The sequence below is a fragment of the Pleurodeles waltl genome, chromosome 9 (genome assembly GCF_031143425.1).
Source record: "Pleurodeles waltl isolate 20211129_DDA chromosome 9, aPleWal1.hap1.20221129, whole genome shotgun sequence".
Taxonomy (NCBI): Eukaryota; Metazoa; Chordata; class Amphibia; order Caudata; family Salamandridae; genus Pleurodeles; species Pleurodeles waltl.
Genome location: NC_090448.1, coordinates 977,047,850 through 977,069,497, shown reverse-complemented (window position 1 = coordinate 977,069,497; position 21,648 = coordinate 977,047,850).

The window sequence follows — 21,648 nt, the reverse complement described above, 5'->3', positions numbered from 1 at the left end:
CTAAATCCAGACAAAAGGAATATACTTTCACATTATGTCCACATTTAATTCGGACAAGAATTGACTACTTCTTAACCTCTTCTTCGCTTTTACAATTAGCATCAAATACTGATGCTATTCCTTGTAGCCTTTCAGATCATGATCTCATAGATATCCATTTAAACATAGGATTATCCCAAACTCCAAAACCTGTTTGGAGATTTAATCTTTCTTCCTATAAAACACCTCAAAATAAAGAGAAATTATGTCAACATGTTGAACAATTTTTAAAAGATAATGATTACTCGGTCACTAGTGCAGGAACACTATGGGGTGCAGATAAAGCTGTCATAAGAGGTTTGATTATGAAACATTTGTCTCTTCTTAAAAAGCAGTTAAACATTGCCAGGTTAATTCTTGAAAGAGAAATTTCTAATCTTCCAGACAACTAGTCTCGAACACAATACCCAGACATCCTTTGAGAATTACTTTCTGCAAAATTCAAACTCCGTAATCTATACATCTCACATGTTGAAAAGACTCAGTTCTTATTAGTCAATGTCATTATGAAAGAGGAGAGTAAGCTGGGAGAGTCTTAGCTTATCAATTACACCAACAAGAGTCTTCCAAAACTATTCCCATCATTAATTGTATTTACTTATCTTTCTGACATATTGTCACAATTTCAAAATTATTATGAGTCATACTATCCATCTTTGAATTGTTTAGATACTAAAGAGGAACACACTTTCTTTCCAAACATCAGCCTTTCAAAATTAACTCAAGAACAAAGAAAAAGTTTAGAGGGGGAAATTACAATGAAATAAATATTTTAGGCTATCAAGTGTTCTGCTACTGACAAATTACTAAAATACATATGGTCCTAATATTAAGATCTGTCTTTAATGAAGCATTGCATTTAGGGCATCCACTATCTGACTTTCTGCATGCTCATATTACTGTAAGTCCTAAACCAGGTAAGGATCCACTTGAATGTTCTAGTTATAGGCCTAACTCTTTAATAAACTATGATGTTAAAATATTGGCAAAAATCTTAGCTATTTGACTCAATTCTGTTATTACATCACTCATCCACCCTTCTCAAGTTGTTTTTGTCCCAGGCCGCTATTCCTCCAACCATCTTCATACAATTTTACACTCATTATGGCAGTCATGTAACAAAGTAGAAGAGAATGTGTTGTTATCCTTAGATACTGAAAAATACTTTGATAAAGTAGAATGGGGATATCTGTTCCGAACTATGATAAGGATGGGTTTCAGAAAATACTTTATTACTTTAACTAAAGGAATGTACTACTCCCTGACTGCTGTAAACACCTTTAACAGTGTTACCTCCCCTTATTTCAATATTAATTGTGGTACAAGACAGGGATGTCCTTTACCTCCATTGCTATTCTTTCTTGCTCTAGAACCACAAGCCATTTCAAAAAGAAAAAAAATACAATTATACAGGGCATAATCAAGTGTCATGCCTGGGAAATTAAGGCTTTTTATTATGCCAAAGACATTCTATTGACACTTTCACACCCAGACTTTTCAGACACTTCTTTAATTTCTCTAAATAATATCTCAACCTTTTCAGGATACAACATTAATTGGCCCAAATGTGAAGCATTACCAATAAATATTATCACAACTATCGCCTCTTTAGATAGCCTCCCAATTACATGGAAAAATACTCAACTTAAATATCTTGGGATCCTTCTCAATCCTATGAGGAAAAAATATGATGACAGATAATTTAAATCCTATTATTGAACAAATTATCTCAAGATGTGTACTGTTGGTCTCTTTTAAACCCATCATTGTGGGGTAGAGTACAAATTATAAAAACAAATACAATTCCTAAATGTAATTATATATTTGTCATGATATCACTAACCACAACTACTAACTTTTCAAATATTATGTCTTCTATGATACCTCATTTTATATGGGACTATAATAAACTTCGATTAAGTGGTTCAAAACTACATTCTTCTTTCTTGAAGGGAGGTTTACGTCTTTCCCATCTAGAATATAACTGGATAGCGCAACAACTGTCTCATTCCATTTCTATGCTCTCTACACATAGAAATATTATACTTTGGGTAAAAGTTAAACAACCATTACTTAAAACAATCACTTCCCTTGCTACATACTATGCTTTACAAAATCTTCTATTCCTATTATACATTCTTCTCAATTAGTCTGGCAAAGTGCACATAAAATTCCAAAATCTCGTGAACGCTTACACTTTCTAGCCCCATTATGGAATAATGCTGAAATTAAGTATATGGGGAAGAACTTAATTGGCATATTCACAGTAAACATAAAATAAATACATTATCAGATTTACTTATACAGCAAAACTCTTTAAAATCTTCTGCACCACTACCAGAGGAATTTAACCCCTAAGATCACAGATGAATAACTTTACTCAATTCATTTCTATTCGTAATCCTATATGAGACATGTGTCAGGAATCATTTCTTCATTCACCAATCGTAAAATATATTCATACCTGGAAAAATTGTAAAGGTATGGTTTCAGTCATACATTCCATACTAATTGAATACTCCTTTTCTACTGAAACAACTAATAATTTGAAATCCTGGTGGTCTTCCCGACTTAACACAACCTTTTCAGATATTGGAAAATTATAATAAGTGTCTTCAAGGCTCTCGCAGAAATGTAATTATTTTAAAATACTGCATTGTTGGCACTGATCTCCTGCTAAACTTCATGCTGCCAAACTTAGCCCTAATTCTAAATGCTGGAGATGTCAAGAACAAGCATGTGATATTGTTCATATGTTAAGGGAATGCCCCAAAATTAGTTCTTCATGCTTACAAACTGAAAGCTATTTAAACAAATACTTATCTGTCCACTTTTCTCTTACTCTTTGTTTATCTTTATTACATGATACAACAGGTCTAAATATTATCTCTACGCATATCTTTAAATGGCTATCCACAGCTCTAAGTTTGGCAAAAAAATAATATTTTACGTTACTGGAAATCAAATGTTGTTCCGACATTTAACTCTTGGTTGAAAGACATGGTTGAAGTAGCACATTTTGACAAGATGACATACAAACTAAATGTTAACCTACATCATTTTGATTCTATTTGGGGTCCTTTACTAGAATCATAAAACATTTTATTTTTATATCTCAAATGCCATAGTGTAAATACTATACGTTTCTTGCTTGCTTCAATTCTGGAATTTAACATGATAACTCATCACAGATTTATATTGGATTCGCATTTTATGTGAGTAGAATTTATCTACCTACTACTTACCTTTTCTTTTTCTTTTCCTTATATCCAATTATGATTATTGCTACATAAAATTTGTACGCTTTGGATTTTAATGTGCATATAAACTGTATTGCTATACATTCCTGTTATTTTTGATGTTTTTGAAAACATTTAATAAAAAATGTATAATAAAAAAAAAAACGCAACAGGGACTTCACTCATTCCAGGGGCACTACTTGGACACCGACCAAGCCTTTTGATTTATTGGTTTGCAATGTTTATTCCTATTGTTGTTTCTGGCTTATGTTGGGGACAGGGGAAGACACACACCCTACACCAATTCAAAACTTTGAGTCTTTTGATCATGTACATATGCAAGGAGGGGGTCACATGGCTACGCTACTCTCACTCTGCCACTCCTGTCACGCCTCTTCCTCCTCCATTCCCTACACAATATCATGCCTCTTCCTGCATTAAAATACCAGGGCTGAGGTCCTGACTGCCGATGCTGCTCCCTTCGTTGAGCGTAACCATAGATTGGGGAGGCGGGTAGATGGGCTCTGGTCAATGGCCTTTGGGAGGTTGTACCAGTGTGCCTATTTTCTAATTATGTGCCCAGTGCAGTCCAGGAGCCCTTCTTCTGTGGTATTCTTCAAACAGTGGTGGCACTCGCAGAAGGCCCCCTCATAATAGGCATAATATTTTAATATTGTCCCCTGTGCCTCCCAGGATAAATCACACCAATGTCATGGTGGCGGGGGAGAGGGGGGGATGGGGTGGGGGGCTTGGGGGACACCGGAACTGTCTGTGGAGGTTAGCGAATTATAGATTATTCCCACCCTCAGCAGCGCACTGAACTAATGCATGTATCAACCTTATCTTCCTTGACAAACATTCGGGGAAAGCTGATACCTTGACTCTCCGCTGAAGTGCTGTGCACCCTCAGCGCAACTGCTGGCACCTCCTTCACGACCAAATGTGAAAGCAACAAACCAAGAGGCACTCATCGATTACTTGTCCAGCAGCATGGACACATGTGTGATGTGGGACATGCTCAAAGTGGTCATCAAGATCCACTTAATTAAAGAGGGAGCCAGACTCAAGCGCAAACTGGATCTTACTAGACTCCAACTGTTTGCAGAATTAACAACTCTTGAACAGTAACACACAAGTTTCCCATTCAACAAGCTCTGGCGCAAAGTCCTGACAGTACAGGGTCAGGACAAGGCACACTAGTTCGACAAGGCCCACTAGTTCCTGTCTTGTACAGGAGCATGATTTCATGACTGGAGCAAAAGACCTGGCACCTTACTAGCTCACTCATAAATTGCAGACCCAACAGGCATGCCGGCACACAGGGGAAATCATGGTAGGCGATGTCTCACACTACACAAGAGGGCGAACTACAGGCCTTTCAGTCTTTCTATCAGTCGCTCTATATGGCCAACTAGCTTGATGCCCCACAAGGGGAAGCATTCCTGGACTCAGTCACCCTCCCCAGGTTCACTGAACCTATGGCCGCGCAGCCTGATGCCCCCATAACGGAAGCTGAAATCCTAACAGCCATCGGTTAACTTAAAACTTCTAAAACCCCCGACGGCTACATCCAGCTGTTCTACAAGCATTTAGCACCCCTTCTTCTCCCATCCCTCACAACTCTCTTCAATTCTTTTGCTGCAGATAGAGAGGCTTTCATGTGCATGACAGAGGCTTGTGTTGCGCTCATAGCTAAACCAGGTAAGGATCCCAAGTTCTGCCCCTCAAGTAGCCTGATATGCTGCCTAAACGCAGACTTCAAACTCTCTGCAAAAGTCTTGGCTAACCGCTTTGAACCCTTACTTCTAGATTTGAACTACACCGACCAGGGGGTGTTTTGTCACTGGTCGCTACATCAGTGACAAGACTAAACTTGCTCTCTATCTTATAAATGTAGCCAGGAGAAAGGGGAGAGTGGCCACACTCATTTCCCTAGATGCTGAGAAAGTCTTCAATGAAGTCAACTGTGGTGTGCTCTTTGCAGTCCTCAGCCGTTTTGGGGGCAGGGTGAGGGGATGAAGGGCACCTCTTTATGGCAGCCTGTCTGCAAGGGTGATTGTTAATGATCACCAACTGGCACCGATTCAGATTTGATGGGGCACTCACTGGGGCTGCCCGCTGACCCCCTTTTACTCAACCTCAATCTGAATCCCCTTCTCCATAGAATTAGAAATGACCCACAAATCCATGGAATCTCCTTTTATAGAGACACTTTCAAAGTATCCTTCTTTGCAGACATTATTTTACTTACCCTTCACAGCACACCCACGCTTCCTTCAATCCTTTGGCCCTCTTTTGAAGGAGTTTCAGGCGGCAGCCGGACTGCAGATCAATGTGTCAAAATCAGAGGGCTTGGTTCTGTGCAGAGTTCCTTACAACTGTGTCATCTTTTTGCTCATAACTTCCATTAGATACTTGGGGATGCACTTGACGCCTGCCCTTTCCACTTGCAGGTCCCTCAATTTTGAATCTCTCTGCCGCGATACTAAGGCATCCCTGCTAGCCTGAAGCAATCAATCCCTCTTCCTGGGTGGTGTACACTGGAGCCCTAAAAATAGTAATCCTCCCTCACATTTTATACCTTTTTCAAGCCATGCCTCTGCCAGTCCCCAAGACGGAGACTAATTGTGTCCAAACTATATACATGTCCTAAGACTTGCGGGTGGGTGAGAGGAGGATATAAATTAGCCTTTCAGATTTGCACCCGACATCCCAGGGAGGGGGTTTGGGGTAACACACCTACTCCGCTTCTATCAAACCTTCCAACTACGCCACATGATTGGATGGCTTAAAGGGAGAACCAATGAACCCTGGTGTTTCATAGACCAAAACCTAACTACCCGACTGATTGACGAGTTCTCATTGGTTTCCAACACCTCGAGGGGTCGACTTTTATACCTGTCACTAGAGCTACCCTTGCTGAATGGAATTCGACTGTAACTAAGTCGGCCTTTCCCCCTCACTCCAGTCCAGGACAATCCAGATTACACCCCAGGTAAGGGGACACAAGCCTTTCATATCTGGTTAGAGAAGGGCAGCTTTTGTCTCCACAATTCCTCCGTGGGAGACCCTATCAGGCCTTTTGAGAACTTCAGGCTTGACTACAGACTCCTGGAGACGGAGCAATTTCTCTATGTTCAGCTCTGTTACTGGATCTCCCACCCTAGTGTCAGGTCCAGAGCAACTAGACCACTCACCCCTTTGAGCGCTACCTCCAACTCCTCACATCCTCTAAGGCCTCTAAGCACTTGATATCCAGTAGTTATAGCATCCTTAATACCTGTCCATCGCCACCCAAGATGCCATACCAGCTACACTGGGAGAGGGATCTCCCGCATACTTTCCATACAGAGCAATGGCAGGAGATACTTCTCTACAACACTCACTTCACCAGACATGCACAGGGAAGGAAATCCCTTTATAAAATATTTTACCATTGGCACCTCACATCCCATCAATTGCACCCCCTTAATGCGCCCCACTCAGCAGTATGTCGGTGCAGCTGCCGGAATGTCGGCACTGTCTTCAACATTTTATGGTCTTGCCTGGACTCAGAGACCTTCTAGGATGCTTTATTCCAGGCTGTTTCCCAGATCCAGGGCAGTGAGCTTGACAGACACCCTGAAATCTCCCTATTAGGAAGACCTGCTGAGAGAGTTTTTCCTCCTTCATTCCACTGCGGGAAAACTTATTTCCCACCTCTTTCTGGCCGCTAAGCAGATGATCCTCTCCCTTTAGGGTAAGCCCACCACTCCCACATACAAACTATGACTTCATAAACTGTGGCTCTTATTGAGCCATGAAAAGATTGCCCATAGTATGGTAAATAACGCCCCACTTTTTCACAAAACTCTGGGATCCTGTCCTTCTTTACCAGCACTCCGACTTCTGGGGGAAAAAGTTTCCCCAGAGGCTTTGAGCCCTAGGGTTACTAGCTGCAACACAGTTGCCACACTATGGTGTGGCCCACCCAACAGGCTTTAAAGGGTAGGTTGTAATGCTCTAATGTTACTGCCAAGGGTGTTGGTATGGGGTGGTGGGAGATGTTGCAGACCACGTAGGCTGTTATTGCAAGTATTGTTTGCATTGCCTATAACTGTGATACCTAAATAAAAACTATTGAAAATAAAGGTGGTTACTCACATGAGGACTATAGTTTAATGAAGTAACTACAATACTTACTAGATGTATACTCTGTTTTCTCCCCAGTGTGTTTGTTGATATTTGCATTATTAATACAAAAAAAGATATGTTTAAAAATAATCATGAGAATTTAAAAAATATTTTTAAAGATGACTGCTAGTTCAGAAGAGAGAGTGTGTGTTAATATATGCAGTAACAGTTTGCATTCAAACGTGCTCCAACCTGAACTAGAAATCAGCTTCTGACTAGAAACAGTTTTGAATTCCTTATGAATTTCTAGAAAATTATGGGTATCCCCACATTTAGAGGACCAGTGCTTAGTGATCAATACATATACATGCAGACTGCCCAAAAAGTCCTTCCAGGCTGCAGGTTCTCCCATCCATTGCTTTACATGGTAAGGCACTGACAGACTCCAAGCAATTATGCTTCTTGTATTGCAAAGTGTGTGTGCCTGCACTTTTCAGCAGAGATTAAATAGTTCCTGAGGCACAGTACCACTTCCCAGGAGGGAGCATGTACTTTGGCATAATGAGCACTTTATCTTATTGCTTTTATGTAATTGCTGTGTTTGTCACCTTAGATGCAAAGATCCTGCATGGTCTCCAGTTTAGCCCATACTAAGCTTGATTTTAGACCTGCACCTATCCAAGGCCAATGTCAATCCAATTACTACTTTTGTTCCACCACTTCAACTGAGAGCTTTGATTTCACATGATTAGTTATTGATTGGTGAATGCAACTCAAGTCTTATATTGATGTGTAGTAGCTCTTATATTTAAACATGCACTGGCAGAGGAAAGTAGATGTGCTGAGTTCACTTAGTGTGTACTTGTTTGTGTATTATTGGTGGGGTTCTAGTCACAGAAATGGCTTCCAGTTATGATTTAATGGCTCCGCAGAAGTCAAAGAGGTTACTAACCACTGGTGTAAAGGAAAGAGCTAGTCCTGCGACGAGGCAAAGAGAGGCTTTGTTATGCTTTTATTTGGCTAGGGGGGTCACTTGATCCTTGTCCTTCTTCAGCTCCTATAACCATTCCAGCTGGTCACATTTCTAAGAGATCCAACCTCCTTGTCCCAATAAATTGTGGTGAACCAGTGGGAAACACCCAATCATCACAAGCAAAGCTATGGAGCTGCAACCGTGTAGAAGGTAATCAAAGTACTGGGCTCCCATACAGAACACATACCTATATGTACTGCCTGAGCCGAAGGGTGGTCTGGCTACTGTGCAGCCCCCCCCCTTCCTAGAGGGGGGTTGTGGTGAGATTTTACCTCTGTGCACACAAAAGCAAATCTGGGTCCGTTTGTGATGGCTGGCAAAGACTGAACAAAGGTTTCTGGGTTCCAAAATCTGCATTCACATACAAAGCCCAGTACCCTGTACTAAGTAAACATTCCTGCAGAGTTTGAAGTCTATAAACTCAGAGGCTGGATCCAACCAGGACTACATTGTGACACAGTATCGACATGAGTCAAAGCTTGGTCCTGCTGAAGCACCCTCGTTCAGATTCTTTTGTAGACCATTGGACCATTCCTATAGATTTGCACTACTCCTCTGTAGCTGAAGCTGCATCCTCCAGTTGTGAGAGGCTAGGAAAACAATGCTTGCACTCTATTATGAATGCTCTTGTATAGGACAATCAACCAAACATTTTATTATGTCATCAGTCGATTCTCCTACTTTAATCTCACCACTACCTCATACCCTTCTCCGCTTCAGCTTACATTGACTAAAAAAGAGTATCTTTTCTATAACTGATATAACGCCATAATTTTTGCGGCACAGTAGGTGTTCCATGGGCCTAGATCCACTTAAAGAAAATAGCTCAATATCCACATGTTTGATACATAAAAAACAGCTATAATTGGGTGCAGTGAGCCCCTCAGACCCTTGGGCACTGGTGCCACTGCACTCTTGATAGCTATGCCCCTGAATACTGTGTCACATTTATTAACCTATATCTCACACCACCCTCACCAACAGCTGAAAGCACATGGCTTGAGTTCAGTTGTGCTATCAGAGGAGAGCCAAGAAAAATAAAGAACCTAATTTGCCAATGGCAATAAGCAGACCTTTACTGCTGATTGAGAAGAGATCGAGAAGTGCTGTATGGAACTCTCTGCCATTCCCATCTTCCTAAACTCTAGAAAAGCTCTGAGAATGGCAGACATGGTGATTATATTATGTAAGACTGTAGAACAAAAGGTAAACAGTACTTAGAATAACCAGTGAAGATTAATTTTAAAAAATTGAAATATCTGCAAAATGAGGTTAAGAGTGAGTGCCAAATGCTTTTGCAACCAGATAACACTAACATGTAGCTGTTCTCATACATCTGGAGCATTGCTGAACATTGAGAGCAAAGCAAGCGGGTCATTAAGACCGCAGTAAACAAAAAACAAGCATTTGCAATGCAATAGGTCTCGCATTTGCTTGAGTTAGAGCTATTGGTGTTGTAAATGCATAACTGGAGTTTTCTTGCCACATAAATTGGTCAACCCTACTGCATAATTTGGTCCTCCCTGCCACATAATTCCAGTGGCCCTGCATATAACTAAAGCACTTCCATTTACCTTCTCTCTCTATCTGCAGCAAAAAATTGAAAATATTGCCATTATTTATTATATTGTTTTACATTATTATTTTCGGGTTCCCGGTGAGTTATTGGCAAAAACGTTTTGTAAAAGGAATGCCCTGCAAAGCATTATAGTGCAGCGAATATTGCAGTATCTTGTCTGTAATGCTCAGAACAGCCCCTAGAGGGTACCACTATAAAAATAACTTTTGTGAGACACATGGCCATGTAACAATATAGTCAGCCCAGAGAGAGCATAACCACATGAAAACAGAATGACAATGTAATGCAGTGTAACCATCTATTTAGCCCCTAGAGGGAGCAGTGCACTACACATTTTCAGGCCTAGCAGGCCTACTAGAATATTATAAACAAGGCCCTTAAAACACAAACTACTCCTAGCTGTAAAACAAAAGTTCCAGCCATGAAAGAACTTAAAAAGACACTGACTGGTGGGAGGGGTTATTATTTTGGGTCCCCCCCAACCTAGTGTGTGGACCCAGAGTTACCCTAGACAGAAAGAGTGTGTTGTGCTGAACATTTTGATAGTGGTCCCATTGTCCTAGGATCTGGTGAGTTATGGGCAAAAATGTTTTGTAAAAGGAATGCCCTGCAAAGCATTATGTGGCACGTTTCTGAGTGCAGCGTTTAGTGTAGTATCTTGATTGTAATGCTCAGAACAGCCTCTAGAGGACAACATAATAAAAATAGCATTTTTAAGAAACGTGGTCATGTAACTTTATAGTCAGCCCCTAGAGGGCATAACACCATAAAAAAAGAATGACACAAAGTAATGCAGTGTAACCATATAGACCTAGCAGACCTCCTGCAATACTATTACAAACAAGGCCTTAAAACACAAACTACTCCCAGCTGTAAAACAAAAGTTCCAGCCATAAAAGAACTTAAAAAGACACTGAATGGTGGGAGAGGTTACTATTTTGGGTTCCCCCAACCTAATGTGGGGACCCAAGGAGGACCTAGACAGAAAGAGTGTGTCGTGCTGAACGGTTTGTTGCTAGTCCCATTGTCGAAGGACCACTACCAGGCTGAGTTATAGGCAAAAATGTTTTGAAAAAGAAATGCCCTGCAAAGCATTTTGGGGCGAGTTTCCCGAGTGCAGTGAATATTGTAGTATCGGCTCTCTCGCTGTGCCAGGAGAGACGCTTTGAGGATTTCTGTGTTTTTACTGTGTTAAATGTTCCTGTTTGTATATTTTTTCAACTGCTAAACTTGTTAAGTGGTACTCAATTAAAGAGCCCCTTCCATCGAGGTTTCACTATATGAAACTTCACATAGTGATGTAAAGCGCTCCTCTAACTGAGTTTGCGCTATATGAAAATTTACGTCCTCATGTAAAGCGCTCCTCCGATTGAGTGCGCTATATGAACCTTTAAAAAATAAGAAAAATAAAATACGTTTAAAACAACCCCCTTCCAATCTTTGTGCACAAAGAAACAGCGGCATGCCCAAAACTCGGAAGAGGAAGAAACAACATACGGCCATGCAGCGCGAAGGAGCGAGGTAAAAGAAAAAAGTACACAAAGGTATATGACCGACTCTGCAATAATCCATGTAATAGGGTCAGTCTCCAAGGCGGTAACAAAGCAGCCTCAAGGCGGGACAAACATAAAGCATATGCCTACGAAATCATGGGAATTTTTAAAGGCCGGCCAAGGAACGAATGAAAGTGATGGGCATGAGAAGGGGGCGTTGCAAGCCCACTATTGTAGATTACAACATGTCAAGAGACAACGCTTGCACGCTGCTTAGGCATCACCTAAAAAAGAGGCATGGGCCTTGGATCCTACGATAATGGCAGGCTTAGGCGATGCTTTTTTCCATGCAAATGAGCTCAAAGCAATGAAAAGTAGGGAAGCATAGTTGTCCAAAACCCACCTGACACAATGGTTTAGCCCCAAACAACTCTACATGAGAAACATTGGCAAAGCCAATAGGTTTTGCTGTATCCGAAATCTACTCACTTTGACAACATGTCTTTTTAGGTCCAGTGCGCAAGCGCTCTGACCTGTTGTAATCTATCTGTGGTCTTTTAACCATGCCCATCACTATCACTCACTTGTGGGCTTGCCTTTCAAAAATCCTTTGTTATCATCGGTAAATGCTTTATGTTTGTCCCTCCTTGGGCCGGTTTGGTTACCACCTTGGACACTGACCTTGTTACATGGATAATTGCACTTTTGCCGATACGTTTGACTGCAAGCAAACTCTTTTTTCCTTTTGTGTCTCTCCCTCATGATCATGCTCGTGGTGGCCGTGGCGCTTTGAACTGGCTCGCTTACGTCAACTGTTTTACTTTTGATTTTCAATTTTTGTGGGAAGAAAAGTCCAGTTAGGAATTTACAGCTTTAACAGCTCTAACTCGAGCAAACGCAATACCCATTACATTGCAAATGCTTGTTTTTAAGATGTTGCACAGCAAAATGGGCTGCTGTACAAAATGGTTTAAAGTAAAAAAAAATGCTATGACATGGCATGCATCGACTGCGTCAGAGTGCTTGCTTTCTTTATGCCATGTTACCCTATTGCCGGCATTGCTGTGCAATATCTCTAAGAAACATTAAACAAAGCCAAATAGCACTTCCATCAGTGCAAGCTGTTAGGCTTTGTATGATCATTTTAGTTGGGATGGGAGAGTTAAAGGGGGTGGGGGAACCATGGGTGGGGGCAGGCAACATAATAGACACAGTGAACAGGGCAGGGGCAAGCAACACAAGGGTGGGCAGGGGGCAAGCAACATGGAAGTGTGGGGGAGGAGTGAGGGAACAGCAACTCCGTGGAGAGCAGGCAGCAGATGGGGGCAAGAGCATTGACTATGGGAGGAGAGTGGGACTGAAGATACATGCAATCTTACAGAGTGCAAGTAAAAATAATCTAAAAGTAATTGCAAGAGTGTGCGGCCAGTTGAAGGACACTAGCTGCAGACAGGAGCCTGTACTTAGTCCGTTCTCTACGGCAGGGATAAACAGTTGAAAACTCAGCAGGAAGTAGGAGGTAAGCAGGTGGCAGTGACCAATAGGAAGCAAGGAAACAAGAGTGACGTCAAAGCCAACCAATTGTAAATAATAGGTTAATAGCAGGTTTTCAAGCTTTTTTTAATGCAAGATTTTGCTGACAGTGCATGGTATGATCTCTCAGGAGAAACCTAAAAGCAGTCCTCATAAATCAAAGATAACTGATACCCATGCCCTACGGCCAAGATATGATTTAAAACTGGGGTGTCGAATGCAAGTCCATGAGTATCAGATACATGCCAGATTTTCAGGATATCCACATAAAAATATTGACATACGGTGCCCCTCAAATTACCTACTTTACATAATGATTATCTTGAAAATATGACATTGAGCCAACCCTACTGGATCAACATAGCACACCTCCAATTTAAGGATTATCGGTGAGAACGCATTTTTAACTGCTTGTAATAACACTAATAAAATTGGTTTAATACCTGCTTAAAGTATTACCACACCCTTTGCATTATTGCAAATTAACACACATTTTAAATATACAGCCTTGTTGCATTTTAGTGTTGTACATTGCTCATTTAGCCTGGATGTTCAATTAGGTGTAGCCTCATTTTTAGATGGCATAGACAAGCGAGGAACCACAGATTTAGTGATTAGCTTTTTACCATACCTCACTGTATCTCCTTCCCAAAGTGGCCTTGCATTCTTTCAAGAGAAGAGCATTTAACCTGCTCGTTAGTGCCTATCTAGAGTATCAGTTTAATCATACGGTCCTTCCCCCACCTATTGCATTGAAGAAAATGTATAAAAGTAGAGTAAAATGTATTGAATTTAGCATTATGTGCTTCAGCAGTTCAGAGGGCAAAGCACTGGTCAAGTTGACCCTGAAAATCACACTTAGAATATTTTTGCTACTAGCTAGATTCTGCATTAAGCATGTACTAGTCTTCCATTTTCTTTCCAGAAGGTCCGTTTTCTTTCACAGAAATTGGGGTACTTTGTGCCGGGAAACCTCTTCATTCGGACACTAAGGCCCTGGCCTTGATTCCACAAGATAAACCCAGGCACCAAGTTAAGGGCGAGTTTTCTCCAAGGACGCAAGGGAAGAGCGCGGTCCAGCAAAGGACCGGTGCTTTGGTTGGACGGCGTAAGCATGCTGAGCTAAGTGAGGGTGAAATCTGATCATATTTGTTATTATTATTTTACTCTTCACATGTAATGTTTTGTGAGGTGTTAAAAGCATGCACCAAGCGTCGCCTAGGTAGGAGACGCCAGGATAACAGACTTGTTAAGTACAGGAGTCCTATATCGAAGGCAATATTTATGTAATCCAAGGCATACAGTGAGTGATTTCTAGAGTATAGTACGGATATTGGGAAGATAGGCAGAAGTACCAGGACCCCAAAAACAGACACTTGTTTGGTGGATTTTCCTGAGAAAGAAGCTCTCTGATCCAGCCACACTGGACCATTCACTAGGCCTTCCAGGTGCACAACCTAAGTGTGGCTAAAAGCAAGGGGATCTTTGGGTTTGAGTGCACAATACCTTTTATCCTTGCCTCCACAAGATCAGTTAGAGAAATAATTGAGGAACCCCTTACCCTAATTTCCGTTTCCTCTCCAACCTCTCCCCTTCCACAGGATGAGTAGCTGCCTCCAGATACCTTCTTGTTTTCCATGTATAAATAAAGGAAACATAATAGTTGCAGAAAAACCTAACATAACAAACCCTCCCTGATAGGGACTCCTGCCCATGCTAAGTACCACCAGTATGGTAAATGCAAATGCACATCTCTGTAAAACTAGGTAGAATTCACTAATGAGGATTAGTAAAAACCCATTCCTGATACCTCTACCTTTGATCCAGATCATCCGAATAGTTAGAAGAAGAAATTAAAGAATAATAAAAACAGAATAGATGCTGAACAATGGCCAGCAAATAAATACTAACGTGAATACCAAGTCAGAGGAATGAAACAGGCTAAGGAGAGACTAGAATACCAAGTAAGCCACCTTGGAGACAGAGTGAGGGCTTGTGCTCTAAATGACACGCCTCTTCTCTATTGCTCAAGATCACTGAATCACAAGAAAAAGAGACAAGACTAAAGAGGAGAAGAGTTTATTGGCTATTGTAAACTTCCCCATGTGTGCCAATAATGCTAGTACTCGAGTGGAAGTGAGGTAGCACCAGCAGACCTATGGCAGAAGGAGGTAATGCTCTAGTGAGTGCAGCAATGTAAGAGCACAAGCTAGCAGGACACCAGGAGAAGGCGCTTGTGTATCAAGATGAGACACAGACTCCACTACCGTGTACCCATCCAGACCAAGAGTTAGTTCAGCCTCGGTTGAGCACAGGGATGCCTGTCAGCGCTGCCACACTATCACCTGAGAAAACTTCCGAAGAATCGCTGGGAGACTGACTAGGAGAAGGATTCTAAAAGAGAAGCAAGAGGCCTCCCCTCAATTTACTGGTGCAAATATTGAAGATCCTTCTTTGCTCACAACAGTCACCCTCCTGTACTTAAGAGTCCCCTGGTCCTGAAGGTAGAATCATGGTTTACATTCCCCAAACCACGAGAGAACCCCACACAGTTCTGTGAGGAATAACAAAGTGTGTTCAACGTGGATAAACATAACTGGGCTGATGTGAATCAGTTGTTGTGTTAGGTGGTGCCAAGTGAGATAAGACATTTTGTAGAAGGGAATTTGGTTGAGACAGGTCCCTGGGTATGCTGAGGCCCTAAGAATGGCAAAGGATATCTTGTTGAATGTGGTTGTAGATGTGTGCCCTATAAAGAAATACTTGACCAAGATTTGTGAACTGAAAGCAAAATAAAGGAGAATCATTAGCAGGTAGGTCTAACGATGTGTTTGAAATGTATTCAAACCCATCCAGCAGAGATAGTATAGGAAGATGTATATGTCTTTTTTATGCAGGGATTGTCACAGAATGTGCAAACTCAACCGTGAACTATTTGTTTTGGATGGCAAGCTAAACAACTGTCTGAAAATATTAATGTTAGTGCATCATTGTGTTACATCACAGGAATGTAAGAAGGAATCTGCAGAATCAAAACTGATGTCTTCAGAATTACAGAATATGCAACAGAATGTGAGGGACAGAGATAAGGAGCGCATTCAAGGGAATAACAATGTGTGGGACGAGGTAGAGTTGAGTGGTAACTGGAAATTAGAGAGACAGTGGACAGGCTCCAAGAGTGGGAGGGTCGTGTTGTGTTTGTGGGCTACTAGGACACTGATAAAGAGATTATCATAATGTTCTTTGCAAGGTAGCCCGTTCAGTTGAACACACCGACTTTAACCAAGTCACACAGAATTCATATCCCTAATATTAAGACAATCTGAAAGATGCTGACTGTACCCTGAACACCCATATTCCTGTGGATTACAAAGGTTTTTATGTTGGTTGTATAAAAATGGAAAATTGACCACTTCTCTCAATGATACTGACACAAGTCTCTCTGCCATGAAAACCTCTTCTATACCTCTCTTGGACTTGTTCAAGGACATAATCAGTATTATTTTCAGTTATGACATTTCTCGCCACATTTTTCTAATCATTTTTTTAAAACTCTTGGCCCCACACACACCAGCATGTTTCCTTAACAGCCATACCCCACTGACTAACCTATTGTATTGTGATATTTGGTATAAATGTTATTGTACTGTTGTCTGTACATATGACAGTCACCAGCATGGAGCCACAAAGCAAGAAAGAGGAGGTCCACGCCCATCTATGCGAAATGAATAGTCAACCTATTGCTGATAAATCCAAAATGTCTAGAGGTTTGTCAGAATTGCTTGCTCAGGTGCCCTCCGCTTTATGGTTCATGAGGCAAAGATACAGGGTGCATCTTATCAAATGAATCAGTAAAGGTAAGGAGCAATCCTATGAAGAAGCTGGTTGCTTTCCGTAGTAACCTTTACAGATTGAAGCAGAAGTAGAATTCGACCAGACATTGGTGCATGGACATCATTTACGGACCACCAGGGATTGCGGCTGCAACCCTTGGCTTTTCCTATGCAACCCCTCGCCCTGCCTTTGTGACCTGTCGCCTTAGAGATGGCAACATCAGTGCTAAGAACAAAGGGGTGTCTTGCATTATCAGTGTCAGGCTCCAACCTCCTTGCTGTCTGTTAATTTATATTACATTAATAGTGAATTACCGTCTCTCATTCACAATTAGTGTAATAAAAAGGGTCATTAGGAATGGGACCGTCCCAGGCATCTTAGGTAAGTAATATAAAATTGCTTTTACATTTATGTTGTACGAGTGCATGTGGGTGAGAGGGAGTTTGAATGAGAGCAAGTGTGTGTGTGCGAGCATGTATGTTTGTACAGTGATCATCTGTGGGTGATTATGTGAGTGAAAGTGAGAAAGTGTGAGTAAGTAAGAATAAGAGGAAGTGACAGAGTGGGAACAAGTCAGTCAGGGGGATGTTAAGTGCGAGCGACTAAATGAAAATGAATAAGTATGAGTTAATGAGCGTGAGAGTGGTTAAGAGAATGTAAGTGAGCATGAGTGAGAATGTGTTGTTACGCTTGCAAATCCACTATTGGATTGGCATGCTTCTTGTTTTGAAGACACACTCTTGGCAAAATAGTGTCAGGAGCATAAGTGAGTCAATACTTGCATTTGTTATACCCATGGAAAAATGCAGGTACTGGCACGCTGGAGGCAAATCCTAGCATACAGGAGAACAACTGTGGTTTAAGCCAAGGGGCATGCATGACAAAATTGGCATATTGAATATAGTGTTTGGGCAAAAAGTGGCACGAATGTCAAAAATCTGCCCCTAGCAATGGTGGTAATTGTTGACATATGGTGGCACCCGAAGGAAATTTAAAAAAGAAAATGGGGTCGACTCATGGAGACTGTCAGGGTTACTTGCCTGGCATACCATTAAAGAGCGTGAATATTAATGAGTGTCTGTTCAGAGACTTTGGCTTTTTTAGCATGTTTATGTGAAAATTGTGCCTTAAAATGCTCTATTAGAGCCCATTTTTTAAAACGTTTCTCAGGGAAGAGAACCTCTCCACCACCCTGTCTCCCCTAGATGATGTCAGGCTAACTCACCATTCAGGTATATGTTCCCTTTACACAACATGTTGCCACCTTAATATAGATGATATCTGCAATCAAAATGTGTGTGTAGTTATAGTAATTTTGCAGTGATTATGGAACTTCAGGGATGTCAGTTGTTGTGATGTCATCAGTATTCAGGCCATGTTACATCACTTCTTGGGAAGATTTAGGGTCACTTCTTGTGACGCCATTAAGGTCAAAGGGCATATGATGGTACTTCTGCTATCCCTGGCATTTTGGTGAATCAATGCCCTTGAAAAAAAGATCTTATCAAGCAAGGTGTTTTGGTACCATTTGTTAACTATCAAAAATGTGTACGGATTTGTCCAATATTTGAGGGCTAAAAATAATAGGATTAGTCCAAGTTTCTCTTTGGTTTACAACCCTGCTACCATTCTTTCCTGTATCCCTGTAAATGCCAGATGGTTCACATTGGTAGATTTGTGTTCCATCTTATTTTCCATACCCCTCAAAGAATAGAGTTTCTCTTCATTTTCTCATTTAGCGGATGCCAGCTGCCGTGACAGAGGCTTCCTCAAGGATTTATGAAATTTCATTTGCTCATCTCCCAAGCGTTTGAGAAAGTACATTTACTTGTAGACGTGCTTTAATGCATATGTTTTTACTATGAAAATGCTAATGGACATGCGTGCCTTGCCTTGTGCTGATACATTTAATTAATCAATTGAAATGTTCATTTTGTAGCTGCACGAGGACCACAAACGCCTTAGCATTGCTACATATTTACATACATTTTAAATTAACTATAGTCCTGTTACTCCATGTGATACACTGCATATTTCTGCCGAATCATGCTAGCAAAGCATAGCCTGGTTTTGAAGTTTGCATAACGAAGCACAGATTTTAGAATTAAGTATAGTCAACTACTGTTCGTGTTAACTGTATCTCTCTGACAAGCCATTCTCAGATTCCTTCCCACAAGACGATTCTGGCGCTCATTAGTAATTATCAGTTCTGTGTCACAAGTTCCCACTTTCATTCACTTGTGTTGAGAAATATTGTATAAATATAATTAAAATGTATGGATTTAGCACTGCATGTGCCAACTAATCAAACAAAAAGATCTGGTCCACTGAAACAGCAATTGCCTTGCTTGATTTTTGAATGATTGTTAGCTGTTTTGCACTGAATGCATGTTAGACTTCTATGTGCTATTTAGAGTTTTGTGGTTTCTTTTATACTTTAAAGAAAACTTTACCTTGGTTTTTCCCCAGAACTCAACTTTAGTCCAGTACATTGATGACCTTCTGCCTGCCTCTGTTACTTTAAACCAGTGCAAGAGCAACTCCATCTATTTCGTCACTCAATTGGCTAGGAAAGGGCAAAATGCTGCAAAGAGAAACTGTAAATTTGTCTTACTTGTGTAAATTATTTAGGTCATTAAATCTCCAGAGGAAAGTGTTACTTATCGACAGTATTGATTGCAGCCATCAGTAAGTTACCAAGTTCAGTAACTGTTTACCAACTACAAGATTTCTTGGGTATGGCCAGGCACTGTAGCCAGTAGAACCTGGGGTTTGCTGCAATGGCAAAGTCCTCATAAAATTATGTTTAAAAAAAAACCTGAATCTTTGCAATGGTCTAAAGAACATGGATGATTTATATAAACTGTGTGACCTATTGGGGCTGGGAATGTGTCCTTGTGCAAGGAAAATGTAATAAATACTATACGTTATAAAAGATTGCATGGGAAAATTGACATGAGTTTACACAAGTCAATATGACTTTTGTAATTAAGTGGGATACAAACTATTGTATCTTTTTATATAGAATGTGTATGATACGATTTGTACATTGACGAGTTTAACATTTTTATTCTTGAATTTCAGAAATATGTAATTGTATTGTACTGTAATATGAGATAGAATTATGTTTTAGATGGTAATAGTGAGTTTTTCTTATTGCCAGTTTGAATATCAATGGACACCATAAGATTCTGTGAAGTTTTCTTTTGCTATTAAAATTTCAACAATAATAACTGTGAGTAATATTGAATAATGGTGATAATGGTTTATGATAAATCACGACAATAAATCTAACATAATAATACATGGACAGTTGTTTGGATCGAAGTAGGTAAATATCATATTTACATGGGTCAACAAAATTTGCTAAAATATCCAATGTATGATAATTAAGGTGTACAGTGATGGTCAAGGGGTTGTTTATTTAATGGTGCTGTAAAATGAATGATTGATATGTCAGTCAAATGAATAGTGCTGTTTTTTTCTACTAGTTTTAATGTTTTTAGAGTAAATAGTGTTAAAAACATGTTTTAATCAACAATTTTATAGGTTCTGATGAAGTCCCACGGTAGGGACAAAACACTTTGGCTGGGCCATTTGTATTGGAATTAGAGCCACAATATGGATACAGTTTAAGATATGTGAATAAAGAAGTTGGAAATTTCCTGGGCTCAGACATTCTATATACTGCAACAAACATTTTCTGGAATGACTCCTGACCATCTATATTTGATCCTTGGGTGAACTGTGGTTTAAATTCGAGAAGATACTTTAATACTGAAGTTGGCCTCTCACACTTTAGATTTGTTAAAGTAGTAGTCTGATTGACATGGAAATCCAAGACTATGTTTGGAAGGAATGTAGGATGGGTCCTCATCCCTACCCTGTTGTCATGGAATACTGTGTAAGGCTCATGTGAACAGAAAGCCTGTATCTCGCTAACTTTGTGAACTGAAGTAATAGCTACTAAGATGGAAGCCTTCTAAGATAGGTGTTGGAGAAAAGCCTTATGAATGGGTTCTAAGGGAGGGTCCATAAAAGGAGAGAGGGCAATGTTTAACTCCCTTGGAGGAGAAGGACATTTCTTCCTAAGGCCTTCCTGAAACTCTTTGATGACAGGCATTCTGAAAAGGACATTTGTGAAGGACATTTTCTATAAGTTGCGATTGCTGCAAGATGCACTCTAATTAAGGAGAATTGCAATTTCACTTTAGCAAGATGTAGAAGATATGGAAGAACAGCCTCTTCCTGAGAAGTAAAAGGATTGACATTGTTCTGAGAACACCAGATGCAGGATCTCTTCCATTTGAAGGAATAGAAAGTCCTAGTGGGTGGTCTTTTGGCTTCTCTCAGGACATCCTGAGGGAGATTCAGGTGACCTTATTGTATGAGTTCAGAAGCCATGCAGCCAAGTTCAATGACTGAAGGTTGGGATGTTGAATCTGGCATCCATACTTCTGAAGAAGATCCAGTCTGCAACGCAGCCACCTGTGTGGACACTCTGAGAGGTGAAGGAGAACTGTGTAACACAACTTTTGATGCCGCTCTGGAGCAATGAGAATTATTCTTGTTTTGGAGTGTGAGAACTTGATGATCACTGATGGCAGTAGGGGAACTGGAGGAAAGACGAAAATAAATTTGCCTAACCAGCCAATCCATAGGGTATTCACCCGTGTGGCCAGTAGTTAGAACCTCAAGGTGAAGCTTGGGCATTTCTTGTTTCCTCCGTCGGCAACAAGATCTATTTGGGGAAAACCCCAATTAGAAAAGATGCTGTGAATAACA